Source organism: Scyliorhinus canicula, chromosome 6, assembly GCF_902713615.1.
Source record: "Scyliorhinus canicula chromosome 6, sScyCan1.1, whole genome shotgun sequence".
NCBI classification, from domain to species: Eukaryota; Metazoa; Chordata; class Chondrichthyes; order Carcharhiniformes; family Scyliorhinidae; genus Scyliorhinus; species Scyliorhinus canicula.
This window is the reverse complement of record NC_052151.1, coordinates 40,940,972-40,948,195: the sequence shown is the minus strand read 5'-3', so window position 1 is coordinate 40,948,195 and position 7,224 is coordinate 40,940,972.

Below are 7,224 nucleotides of genomic sequence, written 5' to 3'. Positions count from 1 at the left end.
TTACTGGTATCGTGGGCAGCACAGTGGTGCAGTGGGTAGCACTACTGCCTCACGGCACTAAGGTCCCAGGTTCAATCCCAGCTCTGGGTCACTGTCCATGTGGAGTTTGCACATTTTCCCCGTGTTTGCATGTGTATCGCCCCCACAACACAAAGATGTGCAGGGTAGGTGGATTGCCCATGCTAAATTTCCCCTTAAATGGAAAAATGAATTTCGCACTCTAAATTTATTTTTCAAAATTAAAAAAAGATTGACTGGTCTCCGTCAGGAATAATTCAGTGTCTAAGTGCGCCGCCTCATGAGAATAGGCTTCTCACGCCACTGCTGGCCATAAGCCTTGTTGTAACTAATTATTTGATACATTCTTATTACTAAATACAATGGTCTATTCATATATGAAACATTTGTTGAAACAATGTCTGAATTACAACAGACAAGAGCCTAAAGTTCAAGATTTGATTCAAAGGGCAGCACGGTGGTCTAGTGGTTAGCACAGCTGCCTCATGGTGCTGAGGTCCCAGGTTCGATCCCAGCTCTGGGTTACTGTCCGTGTGGAGTTTGTACATTCTCCCCGTGTCTGCATGGGTTTCGCCCCCACAATCCAAAAATGTGCAGAGTAGGTGGATTGGACACACTAAATTGCCCCTTAATTGGAAAAAATAATTGGGTAATCTAAATTTATTTAAAAAAAAGATTTGATTAATTATCTGAAACAATGACTATCTTTTCACAGTCATGGCATTTTGAATAATTCCGTTCTTTAGTTATGCACTCAATCAGTACCTAAAGACATCAACAAATCAATGGATCAACAAATCAATCATCTATCATTCCCCTTTTGATTATTCTAAATTTAATAGAATGAATCAATTAAAGTAAAGCAAAAAGAAAAAGAAAATAAATAAAAGCTAAGAGGAAAACATCCACAGTTGTCTTTGATGGTCCCTTGTTTAGGAACAGCCTTCAACACTGGAAAGTGCAATTCTTGAAAGAGTTACATGTATTTAAGCTAATAGTAAGAACCGTTCCTACTCTATACAGGTATTTGTCTGTGAATACATAGGCACCGTTTTAGGGCTTCTTGACATTCTCTTACAGATACATTTAGTTGTCAGAAACATAACAGACATAGCAAAAATAACTACAAAGAACATGGCCAAGGACCCCAGCCACCCAATGCCCAACCCAAATGCTTCTGGATGTGTTTTTCCAAATCAGTGATCTCTTTGGAGCTATCTGGAATATAAGTACAACATTCTGATCCAATCAGGGCACATATTCCACCTTTCTCGCCGAGAATATAATCAAGAGCCATTCGATTTTGCAAGGCCACAGTACGAATAGCATGCATTTCAATGGAAATCTTGAACAGGGCTGTGGAGATGTCAGTAGCTACCTTTTCTCTGATGACTGTCATCTTATTAAACTCTCTAGCTACCTTCGCGTCATCATAAAAAGGAACAAACAAAACAAAAAAACCATCATGTGCAGTAATGGCACGTTTACCTCTTTGGACTAATAGTTTGTATCAGTAATTGTTCAACCTTGACATCTCACATCGCTGTCTTAAGGCCATATGTTCTTTCTCCCTTGTCAATTTTGAGTGCGATGCTAAGACTGGGTCATGGGATGAACATTTGATCCAAAGTTGACTATAAAATCACGTTGAGTTGCCATACATAGATTATGTGTTAACTAAACTAAAATAAATGTCATTTCAACTTGTGAGTAACGTATAATATGGTTCCAGTTTTCACAGGGTGAGATCTTACTTTTCACCCCTTATCTCATTATTATTTTTGGTCACATTCTTTTTCTAGCCCTTGAGTGGGGTGATTTGTGCAGGGAGAAAATTCACTTCTTTGTTTTTGTTTTCGATTCCAGTTTTCGTTTCATATGACTTGTGTTGAATTCCTGGTTTATTCCTTAATCTATTGTAACTTGAATGTGATCTCTGAATAATTGGATTGATACCCCTTTCTCTTTGACGCTCACCATTTACAAATCATCTCACTCAAATATCACTCAAAATAACATCTTGTATGGACTTAAAATATTCTCCAGCTCTCCAAATTGTCTGCATCCATCTTGTGGTAACTCCGTACCAGGTTTACTTACTACCAGGCCCTTACTTGTTCTTATCCAAATAATTTACCCTGTCACCTCAATTGTGCTAATTTTGACAGGTATCAGTGTGTTGATTCTATCCCAATTCTTTTAAAGTCAGTTTTTCTATGGAATATATGTATCACTTAATATCACTTAATGATATTGTTTCACTCTGTTGGCTCCTAGCCATACTGTTTGTCAAGTAGTGTGCATGCATGGGGCCTGTTCTTCAATGCATAATGGGAAAGCATTTCAAACCCTTGAAAGGATCTATTGTGAACTGGTTTTCTGCCCATTAGTTACTTTACACATAACTCATCTGCACGTGTACGCAGTACTCCCAATGTCAGGCCACATATTCTTGAACTTTTTGTGATCTTATCACAATATCTCAAAGTTGTTGCTTATCTCTCCACGTATGGTCTAGCTGCCTTGGGTGGTGACCAGAGTATCGAACTTTGTTCTCTTAAATAAAAGCAGAAACAAGGACACAAGCATTACCAAAAGAATGTTTACCAATTAACTGGCCTTCTCTAGACTTTCCCCTTCATATTAATGCCAGATTGAAATATTCCATTGAATTGCGCCCAATATTCCAATTCCCATTTCCTGTTTTGATTTCCTGTCTCAATTGTCTACCCTCAATTACTTAATCCTACCCTATCCATGACCCTGGAGAAATCTTGCAGTACAATAAAATATCTTCATGTTTAAAACAGAAATCAAACATTTCCATTTGATTCCAGGCTATAAAATTTGGATTGATTATTCTGTCTTAAATTACATATTTTTTTTAACGTAATTTGCTAAAATACATTGTCTTTCTACATCCCAGAATTGTCCCAAATGCAAACTATAGGGCTTTCAGATTTTTATTAATGTCAAGTTCATCTCTTCTTTGTCTTAAGTTATAGAAGCTCTTCTTCAAAAGAGGCTTTGTCCTTATGTCCATAGACACCAGCTAACTGCAAATCTCGTTCCACTTTAAATTACCTGGAGAGTAAAACACAAAAGATCTATTCTGCTTGGGGCAAAATGGTTTCATTAACATTTCTGGCAGTTCAAACTTAAAATTTGTAATTCCAGTTCCTGTAAAAATATAAATACATCTTCAGCTGTCAACAGGCAAAGATTAATTCTCTGCTTGTATGAAAAAGGGGCGGAGTTAAGCCTTTCCAGCACCTCCCTTTGTTTTGACCTGGGAGAAAACATGATCAGGGGACCCCTTTTCTTTAATGATCACTACTTTACATTCCGATCAAGAAATTTCCACATGTTGATCACAAATATCCTAGAATCCGGAGGAGGGCGCAGGGGGCGGTATATGAGTACGGGGAGAAGGCAAGTCGGATGTTGGCTCACCAGCTCCGGAAGCGGGAGGCAGCTAGAGAAATTGGGGGAGCCACGGATGCAGGAGGGAACTTGGTGCGGGGTGGAAAGGACATCAATGGGGTGTTCAGATCCTTTTACGAGGGGCTGTACCGGGCGGTGCCCCCCGGGGAAGCAGGCGGGATGGACTGCTTTTTGGATAGGCTGGAGTTCCCAAGAGTAGGGGACGAGCGGGTGGAGGGTTTGGGGGCCCCAATCGAGTTGGAGGAGCTGGTGGAGGCGTTGGGAAGTATGCAGACAGGGAAAGCGGCGGGGCCTGATGGGTTCCCGGTGCAATTTTATAAGAAATTTTCAGATTTGCTGGGCCCTCTGCTTGTGAGGACCCTGAATGAGGCTGGGGGGGGGGGGGGGGGGGGGGGGCTCTGCCCCCAACGATGTCCAGCGCAATTATCTCTTTGCTCCTGAAGCGGGACAAGGACCCCCTTCAGTGTGGGTCTTACAGGCCGATCTCGCTCCTTAATGTAGATGTTAAGTTGTTGGCAAAGGTGCTGTCCAGGAGGGTGGAGGATGTGGTCCCGACGGTGATTCATGAGGATCAAACGGGGTTTGTAAAGGGGAGACAACTGAATGCCAACGTGCGGAGGCTCCTTAATGTCATGATGATGGTACCAGCGGCTGTGGAGTCAGAAATAGTGGGGTCCATGGATGCGGAGAAAGCTTTTGATAGGGTGGAGTGGAGTTACATGTGGGAGGTGTTGCGGAGGTTTGGGTTTGGTGAGGGGTTCATTAGCTGGGTGAGGTTGCTGTACAGCTCCCCGGTGGCGAGTGTGGTGATGAATGGGAGGAGGTCGGCGGTCTTTCGGCTTTCCAGGGGGACGAGGTAGGGGTGCCCCTTGTCTCCCCTGCTCTTCGCGTTAGCGATTGAGCCCCTGGCCATGGCGCTGAGGGACTCGAAGAGTTGGAGGGGGATTGTGCGGGGGGGGGGGGGGGGGGGAGCACCAGTTGTCGCTGTACGCAGATGATCTGCTGTTGTATGTCGCGGATCCGGCTGAGGGGATGCCAGAGGTGCTGAAGATACTCGAGGAGTTTGGGGACTTTTCGGGCTATAAGCTCAATGTGGGGAAAAGTGAGCTGTTTGTCCTGCACCCAGGGGATCAGGAGAGGGAGATAGGTGAACTCCCGTTGAAGAGGGCTGAGAGGAGCTTTAGATATCTTGGGGTCCAGGTGGCTAGGACCTGGGGGGCCATGCATAGGCTTAACTTTTCGAGGCTGGTGGGGCAGATGGAGGAGGAGTTTAGGAGGTGGGACGCGCTACCGCTTTAGTTGGCGGGCAGGTTCCAGTCGATTAAGATGACGGTGCTCCCGAGGTTTTTGTTTCTTTTCCAGTGCCTCCCCATATTGATCCCAAAGGCTTTTTTCAGAAGGGTGAATAAGTCGATTCTGGGGTTCGTGTGGGCGCGGAAGGCCCCGAGAGTAAGGAGGGTATTTTTGGAGAAGGGAGGTAGGGGCCTGGCGCTGCCCAACCTGTGTGGATATTATTGGGCAGCGAACGTGGCGATGATTCGCAGGTGGGTGACGGAAGGGGAGGGTGATGCATGGAAGAGATTGGAGGTGCCGTCCTGTGCGGGTACGGGTCTGGAGGCTTTGGTGACGGCCCCACTTCCACTCCCCCTGGCAAAGTACTCCATGAGTCCGGTGGTGGTTGCGTCCCTTAAAATCTGGGGACAGTGGAGGCCCCGATACGGGGCAATCACCGTTTTGCGCAGGGGAGAACGGGTGGGGGATTTGGGAGTTGGCACAGGGCAGGCATCAGACAGTTTGGGGACCTCTTGTTGGATAGGAAGTTCGCGACTCTGGAGGAGCTGGTGGGGAAGTGGAACCTCCCCCCTGGGAACGCTTTTAGGTATATGCAGGTCAGGGCATTTGTTAAGAGGCAGGTGGCAGAGTTTCCGCGGCTGCCGCCAAGGGGGGTGCAGGACAGGGTGCTTTCGGGGACGTGGGTCGGTGGAGGAAAGATCTCGGCTATTTACCAGCTGATGCAGGAGGAGAAGGAGGCCTCAGTAGATGAGCTCAAAGCGAAGTGGGAGGAAGAGCTAGGGGAAGAGATTGAAGTTGGAACATGGTCGTACGCCCTGGAGAGGGTGAATTCCTCCTCCTCTTGCGCACGGCTCAGCCTAATTCAGCTGAAGGTGCTGCACAGGGCTCACATGACAGGGGCAAGGATGAGCCGGTTCTTCGGAGCGGAAGACAGGTGCGGGAGGTGTTCGGGAAGCCCGGCGAACCACACCCATATGTTCTGGGCTTGTCCGGCCTTGGAGAGGTTTTGGAAGGGGTAGGCGGGGACTTTGTCAGAAGTGGTCGGGTCTAGGGTCAAGCTGGGCTTGGGGCTCGCGATCTTTGGGGTAGCTTCAGAGCCGGGAGTGCAGGAGGCGAGAGAGGCCGGCATTCTGGCCTTTGCGTCTCTAGTAGCCCAGCGCAGGATTCTGTTACAGTGGAGAGATACGCGGCCCCTGAGTTCGGAGGCCTGGATCAACGACATGGCTGGGTTCATCAAGTTGGAGAGGATGAAGTTTGCCCTGAGGGGGTCGGTACAGGGGTTCTTTCGGCGGTGGCAGCCCTTTCTCGACTTCCTGGCGAAGGGGTAGAGAGTGGTCGGTCTCAGCAGCAACTTGGGGGGGGGGGGTGTTGGGGATGGTTAGGGGGCTTGTTTTTGCGGCGGTGGGTTTGCTATGTTGTTATTTTCTTCTTTCTTGTCTTGCTGTTGGTTTTTTGTTATTATTTATTTTGGGTGGGTGAGTTCTTTTCTTGTGTTGGTGTGGAAACACGCCTTGTTTGTTTTAAATTGTGGGGAGAAAATTTGTTATTGAAAAACTTGAATAAAAATTATTTAAAAAAAAACAAATATCCTGGAATCCTCTGGCCAGAATAACATGACTCCAGGTTTTGTTAGCTGTTTGCTCAAAGATTACAATTTCAACAGAAAACACCAACACTTGAAACAGAAAGTACTACGCGACACACAAATATCATTCCCATGCAAGCAGCGAAACATATCAAATGCTTTAAAACAACAAATGAATTACGCCAATGTCATTTTGTTTCAATTGTAATATGCCACGAAAACCTGTAATTAAATAAACTCCAGTCATGGTTACTTCTCCATAAAGATAAACCTTAATGATAACATGACTCTACATATTCATTTGCTCAGAAAGTTCAAACAGTTCATTATCAGCCTTCTCTCACTGCTACAGATTTTTAAAGAGACAAAGGAAAATTCAGATCTCAAAGACATTTTCACCCAAACTCGTTATGACCTCTGTTCCCTAACGAGGATGATGTGATAGCACAATAAATTCTCTATGTGTTCCAAATTCCTCTAGAGCAGGGGTGGGCAAACTTTTCCGTGCAAGGGCCACATTCAGAAATTCACAAAGGGCCGCATAGTATATTAAGTAAAATAATTACTTCACCCGGTTATGATTCTGGGCGCCTCATATAGAACATAGAACAGTACAGCACAGAACAGGCCCTTCAGCCCTCGACGTTGTGTCGAGCAATGATCACCCTACTCAAGTCAACGTATCCACCCTATACCAGTAAGTAACCCAACAGCCCCCCCCCCATTAACTTTAAAAAAAAATTTAAAAAAAAAAAAAAAAATTTTTTTTTAAAAAAATTTTTAAAAAAAAATTTTTTTTTTTTTTTTTTAATGACTTGGTGGGCCGCAGAAATACCTTTGGCGGGCCGCATGCGGCCCGCGGGCCGTAGTTTGCCCACCCCTGC